We start from the raw sequence: 21503 nt of genomic DNA on the forward strand, positions 1-21503 counted from the left end.
TTTCACATGAAAATACTGTAACTCATTTGAAGCTGCAGATAAGGAGGCAGTATCTAGAAGGAAATTGCTTTTCTGGGTTGTAATGTTGTCTTCTAAATCACAATGCAAACCAAGCTGATTTTTATTTTTCACAAAAACAACCTTACATAGTACCAGCAAATGGGCTGTTCAGTGTGATCAGTCTGTGAGGTAGGGATCACTTACATCTGCTTCCAACACTGCCAGTAACCTTACTAATCATGGCCTTGCAAAACTTAACAAGAGAAATTACTACATTGGCATTTTTTGTGGTCTTGCCACAGCCATTGGCCACATAGACCATAAAATTGTATTCGAGAACCTGAAATTGAAATGTTATGACATCAATGTGTATCCTTTCTCCAATAACTCTGCCTTCATAACAAAAAGGAGAGTTACAAATTGTCCAAACAATGTTAGTACTTGACAACCTGTTTTATAGCTACATTCATGGCTTATTGAAGTCATTAAGCTTTTCTAGGACTGCAGTTTCCACTAATGCCGTAGTAGCCTATATACCTAATGTAAACACAATCAACGCCAGTAGCCTTGATGTTGAAAATAAATTCCAACATTCCTCTGTTCTGCCATTTTGTTTAACAGGCTTCAACAAGCTATTGGGTAGCAGATAACAATTTGGACCTTCCTACAGTCAAAAATTATATTATACCAAAATAATGACAAAGATTTTCAAGTCCACAACATATTACATACTGTTACTAAATTTACTAAGTAATTACTTGAGAACTTCAGTTAGCACTGAAGAAAACAATGTTTATCACAAATAATCTTCCATGAAGTATTACAGAATAGTTACTATTATTTAACAATAGGGTCTAATTGTGAAATAACCAGCCTTTCTGCTACCACAATTCTTTTAAATTTTTAGGCAGAAATGAAGGAAGCCAAATTTCTTTGCTGAACAACAAATGTCACTTATGATCATAGCTGAAGTATTCATGTAATTTAAAAATTACATTGTATAATACACAATTGTACTATGGTAATTTTAATATTTTTAAAGATGATCAATGAATCTGACCCTTTCAGATCCCCTGTACCAAATAACAGGTGTATAAAACTGTTATACAAAGTGCCTTGTGAAGTATTATTCATCACGTGTACAATCATTACTGGTACATGTGAAGCATCGCATATTGTTACAGGGCAGCATTTTAAAAAACGTCCGCCTGCTTAGTTGGGTGGTAACACGCTTGCCTCCCATGCAAGTGAGCTCGGGTTCGATTCCCAGCCGGGTTGGAGATTTTTCTCCGCTCAGGGACTGGGTGTTGTACTGTCCTCATCATCATTTCATCCTCATCACCGGTGCGCAAGTTGCACAATGTGGCGTCGACTGTAATAAGACGTGCACTTGGTAGCCGAACATCCCCGAATGGGACCACCCAGCCAATGATGCCATATGCTCATTTCAGTCCATTTTAAAAAACTATTCAGCTGTGCACCGCGTAACTGGAATGCCGAATTAAACCTTAAAATGTTCCATTCTCAGTACACCTGCCAATGTGTCACATAAACGTCGTGTAAACCTAGGGAGCTGTACCAAGAATGTGGTTGATGAGACCATACAGGTATGTCTTTGTAAGTACTACCTTGTAATGAGTGAAGCTTTCCATATATGTTTGTACACGCGAAGAATAACATATAAGAAGGCATTTTGCATAATAACTGTGTATACATGTTACTTGGTTATTCTCCTTTGGCACAGCAGACCCTCGGATAGTCGGATTCAGGACTGAAATCGATCGTCTTTAATAAACATAAAGTCTACAGGTATGTATTGCATAATGCAGTTCTAAACCTTCATCAAAGGTGTTTCTATTGATGTAGTCTAGAAAAGCAGTTTCTCTTGGATCTACAATTATATTTTTGACTCGCACCGTACACATTATTGCTGCATCTCTCGGAATTCATGTGGCTGTATCACAACTTGTCCTGGGGTTGGAGTTTTTCCATTGTGAAAAGATTTACTTAATATGATCTACGGGGTGATAAATTTAATGTGAGGTGTTTTCCCAATAATCATCTTTTTCCTATTAGATTGCTCGTCTTATTTTGGGACCAAGACAAAAATCTTGTACCTCACAAAATGCTGGACTAAGATGCATCTGCTTTCTGATACTTTGCTTCTTCCAACTCTCTCCAGACCTCTACAATAAATCGCTTACTTTTCTCAGTGTTCGTTTAATTGCACATCCTTCCACATGCATACGAAACTATGTTTTCAATTAATATTCTAATTGTGGTTAAAGTTATTGTTTAATTACATGTTTCATCAGTGAATTTAATATTGGAACATGGCGTGTACTACACTTGAATATTTATTAGAACTAGATAAGAGAACACTTCATTATGAGCCTGTCAAATGCGGTGAATGCATACCGACATACATGGGCCGGTCGTCATTGTTGTGCTCTACTTTTAATAGTAAATTCATAAGGTATTTTCAAGGAAGAAAGAAAGAGAATACCTGCCCACAAAGTAAAGAAGGTAGCTAGTTTATAGAGACGTTCCAGTGATTTTTAACAACTACAGTAGGTGTTCTTACGTAGATGCGTGTAAGGTTACCAAAGTGTACGAACGACTATGTCGAGAGGACCAGTTAGCTTCCATCCGACTGTTTTGCATGGCGGGGTACTTTAACTACAAGGCTAGATGCGCAGCGGTACATAACAGAACGGTGTCATGCAACATATGGTTACAAAAATTATCGTCATTTACCACTGTAGACTTCATTTATTTGTGTACTCGGACCATTTGCTACGTTTTGTTATCATCATAATTTTAACGGTCCCAAGAATTACTCACATGAGGGGTATGTTGAGCACCATACACTAACCGCACAATATAGCCGACACAAAATTGTGATTACGTATCTCCACTGCCATTACACTTCACTAGTGTAATAGGTTGAGAGAATTCTGAGAAAAATTACTTGCGGAAACAAGGTCATAATGGCTCTGAGGTCGGACTATTGTTTCAGACAACAGAAATAAATATAAAGAATTTGAAATAATATTATTTTTTTTAATAAGCAAACCATCACGAAAATAAAAGTGCGGTCCTCCTTGAGAAGCAGTCACCGATTCATTCTACCATACTCTAACCAAGAAGAAGAAGACACCTCCATACTGTAACACCACCTCCTCTGTACTTGACTGTTGGCTCTACTTATGAAGGCAGTTAAGTTCTCCAGGCATTCACCAAATACTTCCATTGAATTGCCACAAGGTGTTCCTGTGATTCATCGCTCCACATCACTCGCCTCCAGGTAGCCAATGTCTGCTGGTGTAGCTCTTTACACCACCACGAGCGTCGCTTAGGACTGACTATGCGGAGATATGGCTTATGAGGAGATGTGGGACCAATGTATACCATTCTTTTTATCTCAATACGCAGAGTCATTGTGCCAGGTGGACTGTTGGTAGCACTTTGGAATGTGCGAGTGATTTCTTCTGCTGATTTCATGCTTTTTCTTACAACTATCTCCCCAATGCTCGACGGTTCCTGTCTGGCAGTATGTGAGGTCTGCCTGATCTTATTTTAGCTATGGTTGTTACATCGCATTTCCATTTGACAGTCACATGACAAGCAGTCGACTAGGCAGTTTTAGAACGGTTGAAACGTCTTTCATGGATTTGTGACTCAGGTGACATCCAATGAGCAGTCCACGTTTTAAGTCACTGAGCTCTCTTGACATATCCATTTTGTTAGTGTTTCTCTACTGACAGCAAAATATTCACCTCCTCCTTTAATATTAGCAGGCCAGCTGCTCATGAGATCTAGTGGTCAAGCCCACTTTACATTAGTGAGTCCTAGTACTATTGCTTGGATAGTGTATTTCGGTCAGGCTCCGTCATGACTTGGGGTACACGCCAGCAAAGACCTTGCGATGCAGCGTAATGTTTAGAGTACTCCACTCCTAATGGTGACAAGAGGGACTCCTATCACGACCCGACCGTGCTGATTCTAAATTTTCGTGGTTTCCCTAAATCACGTAACGCGAGTTCTTGGATGCTTCCTTTAAAAACGACACGCTTCATTTACTTCCACAACCTTCTCAAGTCCATGGTTGGTCTCAATGTCCAATGACTCTGTTGTCGGTAAGATGTTGACCCGAATCTTGCTATTTCATTTTCGTACACCAAGTAGTTAGCCAGCAAATGCTATGAAAAAAGTAGAGAGCTGAAAGAGCTGTGACAAATGGACCAAAGGAAAATTTACTTTCAGGCGCATTGAAATATCGAAGAAGAAAACTGGAGAGATAAATGTTTGTCTACCTATGGTATCTCGATGCTCAGATTTCAAAACTGCTTGATAAATGTGTGGTCGTTTAATCTGTTTATCGACGTGTATGGTAAGATAGAATTTTAGAACCTTGATTACTATGACACTTTTCGTACCGCTTGATGTAAGTATCGATTGAAGCGTCACGTTATTGATGCGCTGGACAGAAATATTATCGATAAATGCAGTAGTAGTCGATTTCCCAAATGACAACACTAAAACCACAGTCTGGTCTGACTTAACAGTCGCGACACTCCGTCCTGTTTTTGTTACCCACTGCGATGGCGGCGCCCCAGCGGCCAGCAAATCACGCTTCTGAGTACGGTATCGCATGAGTGCAAATACTATCATTTACATTGATTTGCAACATAATTTTCACAGCAAGGAGCATATGAAGTGCCATAAAATCGACAATAATTGGAAAATGACAGCTCTATTGTCATTCTTTAGTTTCCTAAGGACCCTGGGAGGTATGAAATGGTATATTACAAGACAGTTTATTTATGATTATCTTGTAATGTACAGGTATTTACTGAAGAATGTTGTTTACATCTAATAACAAAAATTGCTCGTAAACAACAGAAGACCTAACTTTTTGCAGAAAGACGTCGTGTATCCAACAACACGTAGTTTTGTTCGCTACAACTCTAGCCAAATCAGTGAATGTCGGGTGTAAGAAACCTGTATGCAATATAATATCTACATCATTTAATGTACCAAATAAACCCCATTACCCTTAGCTGAAGGGAAAACCGCAAGGGCGTAAAAAAAAATTGTTCCCCGACACAGAAGAAACCAGTTTTCACAATTCTTGTTATATCTGACTCACAAACGGTAAGAATCTTCATGACACTAACCTTTGAAGCAAAAGTAGTTACATTTACAAAAACATTAGCGTGTCAAAAAAGGTGAGTTCCTTGTTAAGCTTCTAATGCATGGAGCGGAAAGATATGACAATTATTTCCTTAATTAAATGTAAAAATAATTAAAAGCATACATTAATCTTATGATACATGTGAATGACTGCTTTCTCACTGCTCTGTGAGTGCTAGTGTAGCTCTGTCAAACGGTAACAACTTTCACACCAGGAGTGTCGCTATTGTATGTATTAGACTGTGCCAGAAGAATGGTGGAAACTGCACTCTTGGTCTAGGGGTAGTGTCAATGAATAGTAATCAAAACGTCATATGTCCCGCGTCCCAAACCTGTCAGTGTTTAAATTTGGACTAATAATCAGCGCTGGCGGTCAAAGACTTCTGGCATAAGGAGTCACCCTAATTCTGCCAGTTGCCTTGTCAAAGATGGCTGAGGAACGAACTGAGGTTCAGGGCACTCTCTTGTCCTTGGGGTGGGAAATTGATCCCTGAAGGCGAAAGAATCAGCAGTGATCAACGGCATGAGGATGCAGAATGCAATGGAAAACACTGCATTAAAGACACAAACGTGTACAATGATAACAGGTACCCAAATGACATGTGGCCTGTAATTGAAAAAGTGTTATGATGATCTCCCCATTGGCAAAAGGTTCCGGAATAGTCCCCCATGCGGATCTCCAGGAGGGGACTGCCAAGGTGGAGGTGATCATGCGAAAAAGTTTGAATAACCAACGAAAGGATAACTTTCTGCGAGACAGGGCGTGGAATGTCAAAAAAGATCGAACGAGGTAGGGAAGCTAGAAAATCTGAAAAGGGAAATGCAAAGGCTCAGTCTAGATATAGTAGGGCTCAGTGAAGTGAAATGGAAAGAAAATGAGGATTTCTGATCAGATGAGTATAGGGTAATATCAACAGCAGCAGAAAATGGTATAACCGGAGTAGGATTCGTTGTGAATAGGAAGGCAGGACAGAGTGTTACTGTGAACAGCTTAGTGATAGAGTTGTTCTTATCATAATCGACAGCAAACCAACACTGACAACGATAATTCAAGTATACATGCCAACGTCACAAGCTGAATATGAAGAGATAAAGTATATGAGAATATTGAAAGGGTAATACAGTATGTGAAGGGAAATAAAAATCTAATATTCGTGGGGGACAGGAATACAGATGCAGGGGAAGGATTAGAAGAAAAGGTTTCGGGAGAATATGGGCTTGGGGCAAGGAATGAGAGAGGAGAAAGACTAATTGATTTCTGTAATAAATTTCAGTTAGCCTAATAGCGAATACTGTGTTCAAGAATCACAAGAGGAAGAGGTATACTTGGAAAAGGGGGGGGGGGGGGGGGGAGGGTGATACGGGAAGATTTCAGTCAGATTCCGAAAACAGGTATTGGATTGTAAGGTGTACACAGGAGCATGTATAGACTCAGATCACAATGTAGTAGTGATGAAGACTGGGGCAAAGTTTAAGAGATTAGTCAGGAAGAATCAACTCGCAAATAAGTGGGACACGGAAGTACTAAGGAATGACGAGATACAGCAATAAGGAATAGCTCAGTAGGCAGTACAGGTGAAGAGGAATGGGCATCTCTAAAAAGAGCCATCACGGAAGTTGGAAAGGAAAACATAGGTACAAAGAACGTAAGTTCGAAGAAAACATGGGTAATAGAAGAAATACTTCAGTTGATCGATGAAAGAAGGAAGTACAAAAGTGTTCCGGGAAACTCAGGAATACACAAGTACAAATCGCTGAGGAATGAAATAAAGAGGAAGTGCAGGGAAGCTAAGACGAAATGGCTGCATGAAAAATGTGAAAAAATCGGAAAAGATATGATTGTCGGAAGGACTGACTCAGCAGACAGGAAAGTGAAATTAAAAGCAACGGTGGTAACATTAAGAGTTCAAAGGGAATTCCACTGTTAATGTAGAGGAGAGAGTGGACAGGTGGAAAGAGTACATCGAAGGCCTCTACGAGGGGGAAGATTTGATGTGGTAAAAGGAGAAACAGGAGTCGATTTAGAAGAGATAATATTAGAACCAGAATTTAAGAGAGCTTTGGAGGACTGAAGATCAAATAAGGCTGAAGGGGTAGATAACATTCCATCAGAATCTCTACAATCATTGTGGGAAGTGGCAACAAAATAACTATTGACGTTGGTGTGTAAAATGTGGGAGTCTGGCGACATACTGAAACTTCCTGGCAGATTAAAACTGTGTGCCCGACCGAGACTCGAACTCGGGACCTTCGCCTTTCGCGGGCAAGTGCTCTACCATCTGAGCTACCAAAGCACGACTCACGCAAGGCACTCACAGCTTTACTTCTGCCAGTATCTCGTCTCCTACCTTCCAAACTTTACAGAAGCTCTCCTGCGAACCTTGCAGAACCAGCACTCCTGAAAGAAAGGATATAGCGGAGACATGGCTTAGCCACAGCCTGGGGGATGTTTCCAAAATGAGATTTTCACTCTGCAGCGGAGTGTGCGCTGATATGAAACTTCCTGGAAGATTAAAACTGTGTGCCCGACCGAGACTCGAACTCGGGACCTTTGCCTTTCGCGGGGAAGTGCTCTACCATCCTTTTTTTTTTTTTAATCTCATTTTGTTCGGTTTTGTTCGTTGTGTCTGCTCGGGGCGGACGCCGTAAGACATCCATTTATGTTCGTTGTTTATCGATTGACTCAGTTTTTTTATTACAGAGGGCACGTAGCCCTCTGACCGAACACGCTGAGCTACCGTGCCGGCTAACATCTGAGCTACCGAAGCACGACTCACGTCCCGTACTCACAGCTTTACTTCTGCCAGTATCTCTGGCAGAGTGAAAATCTCATTCTGGCGACATACTATTTGACTTTCGAAAAAATATCATGCGCACAATTTCGAAGACTGCAAGAGCTGACAAATGCGAGAATTATTGCACAATCAGCTTAACATCTCATGCATCCTCTTTACTTACACTAACAATATATAGAAGAATGGAATAAATTGACGATCTGTTGCATAAGGATCAATTTGGCATTTGGAAAGGTAAAGGCACCATAGAGGCAATTCTGAAGTAGCGGTTGATAATGGAAGAGCTGCACCGTTAGTCCTAAGTAGGATATTATTCCCGCCCGTGACGTCGGATCTTCTTCTTGGCCCTTAAGGATGCAAAAGTCAACATCATGTGGAAGAGAGCAAGGACCAGCCTATTCAAAGTGGGAGGAAGTGTGTGGGGCTACCCGCTTCTGACTAGTTTGATGTGCCCGTCACTCCGCCGGGAACAATCAACTCCGACGGGAGTTGTATCAGCTCGATGATAAAATGACCACTTACAATGATTCCTTCTGCCCCAACTCTTACTGGCCGGTCACTTCACACTTTTTTGGGTGACGTTACGGAGTGACTGATAGCCCTACTGGTGCAGGAAGATGTCTAAAGGGGTTAACATTTGGTGAAAGTTATTTTTGCAACAAGGGTGGTATACAAGAATCCGGAATGTAGTTCCATTTTTTTTTTTTTTTTTTTTGTCACCAGTCTACTGACTGGTTTGATGCGGCCCGCCACAAATTCCTTTCCTGTGCTAACCTCTTCATCTCAGAGTAGCACTTGCAACCTACGTCCTCAATTATTTGCTTGACGTATCCCAATCTCTGTCTTCCTCTACAGCTCCCTCTAGTACCATGGAAGTCATTCCCTCATGTCTTAGCAGATGTCCTATCATCCTGTCCCTTCTCCTTATCAGTGTTTTCCACATATTCCTTTCCTCTCCGATTCTGCGTAGAACCTCCTCATTCCTTACCTTATCAGTCCATCTACTTTTCAACATTCGTCTATAGCACCACATCTCAAATACTTCGATTCTCTTCTGTTCCGGTTTTCCCACAGTCCATGTTTCACTACCATACAATGCTGTACTCCAGACGTACATCCTCAGAAATTTCTTCCTCAAATTAAGGCCGGTATTTGATATTAGTAGACTTCTCTTGGCCAGAAATGCCTTTTTTGCCATAGCGAGTCTGCTTTTGATGTCCTCCTTGCTCCGTCCGTCATTGGTTATTTTACTGCTTAGGTAGCAGAATTCCTTAACTTCATTGACTTCGTGACCATCAATCCTGATGTTAAGTTTATCGTTGTTCTCATTTCTACTACTCATTACCTTCGTCTTTCTCCGATGTACTCCCAAACCATACTGTGTACTCATTAGACTGTTCATTCCGTTCAGCAGATCATTTAATTCTTCTTCACTTTCACTCGGGATAGCAATGTCATCAGCGAATCGTATCATTGATATCCTTTCACTTTGTATTTTAATTCCACTCCTGAACCTTTCTTTTAGCCCGCATCTCGTGGTCGTGCGGTAGCGTTCTCGCTTCCCACGCCCGGGTTCCCGGGTTCGATTCCCGGCGGGGTCAGGGATTTTCTCTACCTCGTGATGGCTGGGTGTTGTGTGCTGTCCTTAGGTTAGTTAGGTTTAAGTAGTTCCAAGTTCTAGGGGACTTATGACCACAGCAGTTGAGTCCCATAGTGCTCAGAGCCATTTGAACCTTTCTTTTATTTCCATCATTGCTTCCTCGATGTACAGATTGAAGAGTAGGAGCGAAAGGCTACAGCCTTGTCTTACACCCTTCTTAATACGAGCACTTCGTTCTTGATCGTCCACTCTTATTATTCCCTCTTGGTTGTTGTACATATTGTATATGACCCGTCTCTCCCTATAGCTTACCCCTACTTTTTTCAGAATCTCGAACAGCTTGCACCATTTTATATTGTCGAACGCTTTTTCCAGGTCGACAAATCCTATGAAAGTGTCTTGATTTTTCTTTAGCCTTGCTTCCATTATTAGCCGTAACGTCAGAATTGCCTCTCTCGTTCCTCTACTTTTCCTAAAGCCAAACTGATCGTCACCTAGCGCATTCTCAATTTTCTTTTCCATTCTTCTGTATATTATTCTTGTAAGCAGCTTCGATGCATGAGCTGTTAAGCTGATTGTGCGATAATTCTCGCACTTGTCAGCTCTTGCCGTCTTCGGAATTGTGTGGATGATGCTTTTCCGAAAGTCAGATGGTATATCGCCAGACTCATATATTCTACACACCAACGTGAATAGTCATTTTGTTGCCACTTCCCCCAATGATTTTAGAAATTCTGATGGAATGTTATCTATCCCTTCTGCCATATTTGACCGTAAGTCCTCCAAAGCTCTTTTAAATTCCGATTCTAATACTGGATCCCCTATCTCTTCTAAATCGACTCCTATTTCTTCTTCTAACACATCAGACAAATCTTCACCTCATAGAGGCTTTCAATGTATTCTTTCCACCTATCTGCTCTCTCCTCTGCAATTAACAGTGGAATTCCCGTTGCACTCTTAATGTTACCACCGTTGCTTTTAATGTCACCAAAGGTTGTTTTGACTTTCCTGTATGCTGAGGCTGTCCTTCCGACAATCGTATCTTTTTCGATGTCTTCACATTTTTCCTGCAGCCATTTATCTGAGCTTCCCTGCACTTCCTATTTATTTTATTCCTCAGCGACTTGTATTTCTGTATTCCTGATTTTCCCGGAACATGTTTGAACTTCCTCCTTTCATCAATCAACTGAAGTATTTCTTCTGTTACCCATGGTTTCTTCGCAGCTACCTTCTTTGTACCTATGTTTTCCTTCTCAACTTCTGTGATGCCCCTTTTTAGAGATGTCCATTCCTCTTCAACTGTATTGCCTACTGTGTTATTCCTTATTGCTGTATCTATAGCGTTAGAGAACTTCAAACGTATCTCGTCATTCCTTAGTACTTCCGTATCCCACTTCTTTGCCTATTGATTCTTCCTGACTAATGTCTTGAACTTCAGCCTACTCTTCATCACTACTATATTGTGATCTGAGTCTATATCTGCTCCTGGGTACGCCTTACAATACAGTATCTGATTTCTGAATTTCTGTCTGACCATGATGTAATCTAATTGAAATCTTCCCGTATCTTCCGGCCTTTTCCAAGTATACCTCCACCTCTTGTGATTCTTGAACAGGGTATTCGCTATTACTAGCTGAAACTTGTTACAGATCTCAATTAGTCTTTCTCCTCTTTCATTCCTTGTCCCAAGCCCATATTCTCCTGTAACCTTTTCTTCTACTCCTTCCCCTACAACTGCATTCCAGTCGCCCATGACTATTAGATTTTCGTCCACCTTTACATACTGCATTACCCTTTCAATATCCTCATACACTTTCTCTATCTGTTCATCTTTAGCTTGCGACGTCGGCATGTACACCTGAACTATCGTTGTCGGTGTTGGTCTGCTGTCGATTCTGATTAGAACAACCCGGTCACTGAACTGTTCACAGTAACACACCCTCTGCCCTACCTTCCTATTCATAACGAATCCTACACCTCTTATACCATTTTCTGCTGCTGTTGATATTACCCGTTACTCATCTGACCAGAAATCCTTGTCTTCCTTCCACTTCACTTCACTGACCCCTACTATATCTAGATTGAGCCTTTGCATTTCCCTTTTCAGATTTTCTAGTTTCCCTACCACGTTCAAGCTTCTGACATTCCACGCCCCGACTCGTAGTTCCATAGGCAGAGTCAATTAGCATGAAAGTGTTCTGTGTATGGCACCACTTCATATTGTAAATTAACTGAGTACCCGGCGTTCCCCGGGTATGTATTTATTTCAGTTCTATTCTTCTTCCAACATAAAGAATAAACCTGATGTAAACAAACACTAAGACGATGATTGGTCAGCAGCCGTAGCGCACTTACACTGGTGTACATAAGCTCTTCGAAGTAGGTCAAACTTATGTATTAGATATCTTATTATTATTTTACTATAAATGAAATTTTAAGGTATTCTAATGTATTAACAGCCACCAAATTTTTCTTAGCCATACTTTGATTATGTAGCTTGCATTGTAAAAATCGTGTACAATCGCAGGCTCTGTAGACGCTGTTTTTGTTCACATTGTCGCTCTCTTAATACGTACCGTAAAAATAGTTGACGCTGCTTCCTGCCCCTTAGTGAAACACACACGTCGAGCACTGTTAATATGTGGCGAGAAACAGGTTGATCTTAATATTTGTTACAAGTTTACAGAGGAAATCGGCTTTGAACTTTTCCAATGAACTTTATTAACTGAAATTGAGAGCCATTTGTAAACGAGATACTGTCTGCCCATGCACCAGAGCTGCGCCAGCCAGGCAGCTGTCGCGTGACGTGTTTACGTCGGCCGCTGTTGGTGCCATCTTCCTTATATGGCGCACAGCTCTCGCAAAACGATTTTACGTTTCAACTTTTGTTCAGACTTCGCCCACCCTAAGGCAGTTAGTTGACCTCGACCGGTTTCTTCGTGACCGTATTAAAATATTACCACCAGATCCCATTGCTGTCCACTTGCCCATCGTCAACAGTACAGTGTTCGTGACGAAGATCAACGATACTTTGTGCAACAGGATGCTCTACGAGGCCCAACGTGGACCACGGTTCTGTCATTCCAGTAGCAACGTAGGGCCCGTTACCGTCGATCACGCTGGTCTCAGAGTATGGACGATACAGGTATTCGACCTGCTGTTCGAACTACCCATGGACGCCGTCATTATGGCGCTCCGACTCTACTCCAGAGTCACGTGCCTTCATGCCTTCGTATCATAGGCTACTGGGCTATGATAGTGTACGACAGTCATCCCTGCACCTGTTCTGGTTGTGGGATGGAGGACCTTTCGTGGTCTGACTGCGTCCAACGAAGTTTCTGTTGTCAAAAGCGTCTGTGCCACCCATGCTGATTGCCCTGCCAGTATCTTACACAGGAGTCCTCGCCACATCTACAGCTTCGTCCAGGTCATTTCATGGCCTCTCCAATCGACATGTCCCACCATCCCACCATCCTTCAGACGATACAGTTGCTCCACCTGATGACATGACTGCCGCCCCGACGCCCATGATAGAGACCACAGAGATGGGTGCCTCTCCACAACACGTGCTTGAATCCGTCATTGTATTGACTGAGGTCTTTGAACCAGGTCAGCTCTCCTCCTTACCGTCATTCGACACCAGCTAACATGTGCACAAACAATGCTCACTGTACTGACCCAAACGTCATCACTAGTCACTCACAGGGCTTCATGACACTCTTACCTGAGACAATGGCAATACTGCACAACCAGCCGATGGTTCCACGCAGATTTCAGTGATGGCACTATCGATGACCAACACGTTATGCCGGATGGAGGGTGCCACAAACATAGTACTGACTGGTGGACTGGTTGAGATGACTGTCTCCCTGCCAATGTCTAATTATCACTCTCACTATGATGACAGACCCTCGGAAACGGGTCATGAAGTGGCAATGTGGAAGACGAGACGCCTTCTCCACGGAATTGTTACAACAAGGTTGCCCATTAATAGTTAATATCCGAACTGATGTACTGTGGCCATTGGGAAAGGCCATCTTTGCGGACGCTACCCTGCATTGCCTCTGGCAATGCTAGATATGCATCCATCTCTGCTATCACAGACATGCTGGTTCACCACAATGAACATCAACATGATCAGCACTGCTACAAAGCTGCAACTCCTCCGTGATATTCTCCAGGTCTCTGACGTCGACATCGCTCTTCTCCAGGAAATTCGTGTTGCCATGCTACCATCAGTTCAAGGCTATGACTTACACATCTGTAAGCGATCACTCAAGGGGCAAAGTAGTTTTTTGCATATACAAAGGGATTCCGGTCACAGACATAACACTCCTTCCATCTGGCAGGGGCATGGCTGTAACCGTCTTTGACACACGCATCGTCAATATGTACACTGTGTCTGGGTCCACAAATCATCAGCAGCGGTTCACATTCTTTACGATGTGGCCCATTGTTTTCCAGATGCCCTAATCGCTTTGATGTGGGTGGCAATTTCAACTATGTCCTCCACCTGAAAGACCAGCTGCCTGGTGAATCACCATGCCTGGCGCTGCATGCGTTGGTCGAGGACTTTTCTCTTGTTGATGTTTGGGAGAAGATTCATGGTGACACTACCTGTTGCACAGGGAGCACACTCGACCAGTCTTATGTCTCTGTCCACTTTGGAAACTAGGTCTTCTAAGCAGAAAAATGGCCTCTTGCGATTTTGGACCATTGTGCCATAGTCTGCACACTTGCAGTACCAGCTCAGACAGTCTGGCCCAGTAAAGGGTTCTAGAAGCTTAACACTGCCCTACTTGGTAACCTGCATTGCTGATAATGTATCGCACTGGATGGGAATCCTGCAAAAAGCATCTATCACAGAACCTGTCTGCACTGCACTGGTGGTTCAAGTGCATAAGACTTGCAATCACAGAGGTCTCCATGCAGTGTGGCAAGAAAGCAGCAGCAAAGCTTCAGAGCACCACGAACTTTCACTACACTGGCCTTCACGAGCTCGACGTACGCTCCCATCAACTGATCAACTGATGTCCATAGGGAACGCCAACATACTACAGCCCATCTCCTCACTCTTCAACACGGTAAACTGTACAGTGTCATGGTACGTTTGTGATGACATGACCTTCTCTATGGGAAATCGCCAGCCATGCTCCATGCTGCATCTGACCATCGTTGTGAACATCGATCTTCGTCTCTACGCTCGTCACCCCCGATGGGACTCACCACACAACACAGGTGGCGTCAGCCCCCCGATAGCTGAGTGGTCAGCGCGACAGAATGTCAATCGTAAAGGTCCCGGGTTCGATTCCCGGCTGGGTCGGAGATTTTTCTCCGCTCAGGGACTGGGTGTTGTGTTGTCCTAATCATCATCATTTCATCCCTATCGACGCGCAAGTCGCCGAAGTGGCGTCAACTCGAAAGACTTGCACCTGGCGAACAGTCTACTTGACAGGAGGCCCTAGTCACACGACATTTACATTTAACACAGGTGGCGGCGGTGTCTGTTTTTGCCAACCACTGCCGCCACTTTTACAGCGATGATCAAATGGTGATGTAAGTTCCTGACTGTCTACACCCCAATCCTTATCAGACCCCCGCCACTGCACAGTCAAAACCTTTGATGTCTGTGACCACTGCAGATGAAGTGGTGTACATGATTCATGAGGGCGAAGAACAATTTACCAAGACCAGACGTTCTCCAAGTAGAGTTGTAGCAGGTGTTCACAATCTTAATGCTCCCTCGCTGGATGGAGATGCTTCAAGAACCTGTTACTCTGTCCTTCATGATGCCACCTTAATTAGTCACTGGCATTCTATTGATGATGCCTAAGCCATCGGGAGGGACAAATGTCTCCACGTAACACCCCTTACTGCATTGAATGCTGATTATAAAATCTATGAGCGCCTTTAAGCAGCACACATATGCACCATCTTACCTATGATACTTTCATCAGAACACATTGCATGTGATTGTGGGGTTACCTTTCAGATGGTTTTGTGGGAATGCTGTGACGTCATCGTGATGACTGTGGTCTGTTGGTTCCAAGCAGTCTGGTCTCCATTGATTTCACAAGTGCCTTTAATTGCATTTGACACCCATTCCTCCTCACAGCTGTGACACATGCGGTTCCCACCATCTTTTTAGGTGCCATTCACAGGTTACTGCTTCCCACTGTCCCCATCATCCACGTCAATGGGGCACTTGTTGGACCAAGTGCTATGCGCTACTTGGTTTGTCAAGGATGACTCACATCCAGGCTATTGTATGCCGCTGAACTGGAACCCTCATCACTGGCCTTACAACTCGCCTGAAGGGTCTCACGTTACACAATCATATCTATCGCTGAGGGGGTTACACAGGTGATCTCCACCTTCTCACTCACTCCACACCAAAATTCAGTGACGCCATCCACTGGATCTAGGAGTGCGGACATATTTCCAGCAGCATTCTTAGCGTCTGCAAGTCGATGATGATGCATATCAAGTGTAGACTCTAGGCTGCAGTGTTGGGCCCAGCCCCCATTGGTTACTAAGGATCGACTTTATGGGCTCCACAAAATGGACAATGGCATTGGCTTAGCACCAGTTTCTGCAGCCCATTTGGCACCATGTTCTCTGTATCCACTGTAATTTGAACCAACTACAATGTGTGTCCTTTGTCAAGATGTATGTCACTCCTAAACTGGTACATGTTTCCCAGATCCTTCCGAAGCCTTTACTCCCTAGTCGCCTGCTTCAGTCAGCTTTCGGATATTTCATGCCAGCAGAGGCCATTTTCACTGTCCGTTACAACAATCTAACACTGCACTGTCTAAAAGGCAGCCGGCCGCTGTGGCCAAGCGGTTCTAGGCGCTTCAGTCGGGAACCGCGCGACCGCTACGGTCGCAGGTTCGAATCCTGCCTCGGGCATAGATGTGTGTGAAGTCCTTAGGTTGGTTAGGTTTAAGTAGTTCTAAGTTCTAGGGGAATGAAGACCTCAGATGTTAAGTGCCATAGTGCTCAGAGCCATTTGAACCATTTTCTAAAAGGCAACCTCTGACTCATCAATGTATAAACCCGATACTCCACACTCTTTGTGCTTATTATGCTGCAGCACTAGTGTGGTGCTGCCACCTTGACACGAAGTCTGTTGGATACCCTCTGACCAGCTTCTCTCCAACCACCAATCGATATAGCACACGTCTCCCCATTATTATATCATATCGTATCCTATTTTGTCGTACACAGCTACGTTCAGAACGATGTCCTGAGCACCCACCCTCCTCATGGGAAGGACTTTCTTCCTTTGGTAACACTGTCCACCCCTCGCAACCCCATGGAAATATAGCACCCAAACGTTAACTTGTGGATTTTCGTTTCTACTATCAAATTTTTCTGCACTCTGGCATGTCTTTCTCAACGCTAAAATCCCAACCAATTGTCGTGGTTACTTCGCCACTTTTCTTTGACTGCCAACTCTTCGACACCGACGATCATTGTCTTATGTGCCCCCTGAAATGTGATGTTAGGCTCCTCATATAATGTGTCATGGACTGTTGCCTCTGCACCCCGCCAACGATGGTTACCCTAGAGTTCTTGCTTTTGTCCCAGACTTTTCACTACCCTCTTGCGAAACACCACACTCTCGTCCAGGGCTTCCCAACGTGTGGTCCGCGGACCCCTAAGGGGTCCGTCGGCTCTTTCTAGGGGGTCCGCGGCCACCTTTCACCAAATCTTGTAAAATAATGAATAAAATTATTGAATAAAAGAATGAACAAATTCATCACTTTTTTTTCGTGTGAGAAACATGTGTACTTTTACTTCAGGTCGTATTCCCAAGCAGCCTTTGCGGTTCCTAAGTGAGAAAGCATACACAGTTTATTGCCGGAGAATGCGGCTTCTCTGATCGACTGTATCGCAACAATACGGGGTCGTTTGTGCGACGGCTCACGGCCTTAGATGCGCTGAAACCTTTTACGCATGAGCGGAGCGAGCTTTGTCGACCAATCACAGCGCTCGCTGGCACGTATGCGGCCCCAGGCATCATTAAATTTTAAACTTGCTTTGCCAGTGGACTACCTATTTCATAAGTCGATTTTTGACCTTCAGGTTGTTTTCATTCATCTGTAAACCAAAGCCTATTGATACTTCGAGGGGAGGGCGGGGGGGGGGGGGGGGGCATTGGGAACATGGCTTTCGCTCTGAAATTTAAAGTTACTGTGCTCTTGACTGACTAGGAGTCCGCCATGGATTTTCGACTGAAGAAGGGGTCCGCCAGCTGAGAAGGTTGGGAATCGCTGCTCTAGTCTCTCTTCGAAGAAAGGCCTTAGAGTGCTTCTTTCACAATGGTCCACTTACGGTCCTTGACTTCTGATATTCGGTTGTGATCGGGCACAGTACACTCATCTGGTTGCTCCTTTACCAAAGAACGTTCGCAGGATATCTCCACAGCGTCGTTCTTGACCCCTCCCCACGGTTGGGGTGTGCCCTCTCTCCCTATCTCATGGCGCATCTGTAATCATCCTCCACAGTACACTTCACTGACATGTACAGGCCAACGAAGGGGTATAATAATTAGAAAAGGAAAAAATCATTGTTTCGTGGTTATTGGGATCCCCTATAACTCATACTATCGCCCTTAAGGGTTGGCTTAGTTATCTTAGTTTCGTTAGGTGGGGGGGGGGGGGGCGGCGAGGGGTATCTTAGATGTAGTTACAATGGCAACGCCTGAAGAGGGATAAGTCTGTTTTTGTTCGGTAGGGTCACAAGTGGCAGTGTCCCGTTTGGTCATTCTTGTTTTTCATTGTTCTGTTTGCTAGCTACACTTAACGCGACAATCTTTCTGAAAAGAAATCGGTAGCGTTGAAGAATGGCATTTCAGTATTATATGGATCGCTGGTTCGAGTCTCGCTTTGGTCATTTTTTTTAGAAATTTTTCGTTCATTTTGAATATCTACAACATTTCAACACAAAACTCATAAAGTATGTGCTAATTAACACATATATAATCATATTTTTATGAAAAATGAACGTCTTCTAGTTTCTAATTACATTTCGCACTCAAATTCCACTTTCCATTGCAAATATAAATTCTTAACTATCGATATTTTATAAAAGACTTAATAAACATTATTTACGTCAAAGCAATATTATATAATGTTTTTGGGATAAAAATGAAAAATCAAATACTCTTTATTTGGGCTGTGTACATTATTTTATACCACAGATGAGGTCTCACACAAGCCAGAGTGATAAACGTCGTAGAGACGTGGAAAACAATAGTTTTCAAGACATCGATCACTCCGTACAAATATTGCATTTTTACAGTTGCCGAAATACCACTGCAGTTTGAACCCAATAAAATTGCTCTGCAGTCAAGTTAAGGGGTTTTCCGCGTCAAGTAACAAGACATTTAGGATGGCAGAGTTCTGGAATTAATGTACCAAGCTTTGACACACGTCACTGCCAAACGCTGGCGAAATGCAGAGCAGCGCGTCATAGAATAAGAGGAAAAAAGAATGTGATTTTGGGTGGATTCGTAGACTCTGTTATTGATTGCCTCGTTACCAAAGTTGCAGATGACAGTTAAAGTATTAATATGTATTACTGAGAATAGGAAGTGGAAGGAGTTCAGAGATTACCAGACGACTGATTATAAGTAATACCTCCAGTGGCTTCAGTGTTTAACTATACGGCGAAATCCCTGCAAAACGCTTTTACGTCACACGTAGTTCAAACAGAAAAATTACCGTGTGTTTAAGAATTTTCATCGCTCTTGATTTTAATTACAATACTACGTTAGCTAAGAACAAGAGCATATTATGTTTCCGTCTGGTCCCCTAAGAAGTATATGGCCGGAATTTTGCCGTATATTATTTCATTCAGTTCAAAAATTGTATGACATTAGAAGCTATATTGTTTCAGTGCTCGTCTATTCTTACGTCGTAACTGCAACCGCTTACGTCTCTGCAGGTCAGATGGGCCAGCTGGCTGGCCGGTGGTGTCCAAGTTAAATGCACTAGTACAGCTTTTGTTCCGTATTACCGCTGAGTTTGTGAGCGTAACGCACAGCATAAGCCGTTTCCTCATTACTTGACTGTAATGGGCATAACCTGGCTTCCGCTCCGCGTGAAACGAGATCCAATGAAATTCTAGTAAAAGCGGAAGAATACTCAGTGTAATGCTTACATCAGGTTTGTTCTTATGAGGAATGCACTATACTAGTCCATCTCTTCCTTCGCCCTCTCTTTGTCCATCTCCTGTGTTCCTCTCTCTGTCCATCTCCTTCTCCCTCTTCTTTCCGTCCAACTCCTCTAAACCCCACTCTCTCCCGATCTGCTTCTCCCTCCTCTCTTTGTCCATCTTCTCCACCCCTGCTGTCTGTGTCGTACAATGACAAAATTTTGTACGTACATTCGGTGGCATATGTGGATATCGTCTGCTAAATGTGGTGTTAGCACCAAAGAAGTAATAAATTTAAACGCTATGCTATATGGGACACTTTTACTGCACGAACAGCGAAAATGTACTAAGTGATACACTTTTTTTCTGTCAGCATTTTGTGGAAGCTGCACACAAAAAAACGTCGCAAAGATTTGAAATTATGTCTAAAGTTTGTTGCAAGTAACTAAGTGATTTCGTTCTCAAATACTGGATGAATAAAAGCTGGCTCTTCGAGCCCAACCCCCTTTGACAAGTAGGTGGTTTTTATTCGCACAGCGATTCTTTCCAGACAGTAAGTGACACTTCTACCAAGTTTGGTTGTAATCGGTCCAGTGATTTCGGAGGTGCTGTGAAAGACACACACACACACACATTTTAGTAATATCTGTAGGTACCATAAAGTCTGTACGATGTCCAAAGGCCGGCCGGAGTGGCCGTGCGTTTCTAGGCGCTACAGTCTGGAACCGCGTGACCGCTACTGTCGCAGGTTCGAATCCTGCCTCGGGCATGGGTGTGTGTGATGTCCTTAGGTTAGTTAGATTTAAGTAGTTCTAAGTTCTAGGGGACTGATGACCACAGCAGTTAAGTCCCATAGTTCTCAGAACCATTTTTGATGTCCAAAGTATACTCAAGTTACAAGCAAAAACCCCATGAAAATGCATTCTTCTTGTGGTTTTGGAGAATAGCGTGTTCAAACACACAGAGAAACAGACAAGAAAATTTTAGTAAAACTTTAAATTCCGATTTTTTCCGGAATTCGGTTTTGATGAGATAAAGCCTATACAGTGAAAACCACATAGAAATCCGTCTAATAGTTCTGGAGATAAACGTGTTCAAAAAATAGTTCCGTGTCCGACAGTAAGCCTTTAGAGGTTAATCTTGGGAGCAATGCGTCCCCTGTTTCGTCTCATGCGCTGCGCCACGGACGTGCGCAGTACATGTCGCGACTGTGAGCGAAACTTTGTTCGACGCCACGGATGCGCCGGCAACAACTGGGAGGAATGTGTCGCTTTGTCCAGTGTCCATTAAAGGGCTCCTCTTGGTCCTAAGCGACACGATGGTTATAAAACTGGTCTTAATTTGTACGGTGGTCACTGCACTATCAACAGTGGCTATTCTCCTGGTGCGACGACATAGGCCGCGAGGAACCTTGAATCATTGATACCAACGCCGATACACATCTTACGCCTATCGTGTTGGATGGCGTACACAGCCTCTTCAAGGTACATAATACGATATCACTAAAATTCAGATGACTGCAATAATTCTACATCTATACCAATCCTCTGGAGACCAACTGACGATGTATGACGGAGGATAGCTCTGATACCACGATCATCCCCGCTTTCCTTCTTCAGTTCACGAATAGTACCTAGGAAGAACAGTTGTCGGTAAGCCTCCGCATAACCTTTAATGTCTCTCATTTTTCAGTGGCTGTCATTTCGGGAGGCGTATGTGAGAGTATATCAATACGTCACGAGACTCTT

The sequence above is a fragment of the Schistocerca americana genome, chromosome 1 (assembly GCF_021461395.2).
Source record: "Schistocerca americana isolate TAMUIC-IGC-003095 chromosome 1, iqSchAmer2.1, whole genome shotgun sequence".
In the NCBI taxonomy this organism is placed as follows: Eukaryota; Metazoa; Arthropoda; class Insecta; order Orthoptera; family Acrididae; genus Schistocerca; species Schistocerca americana.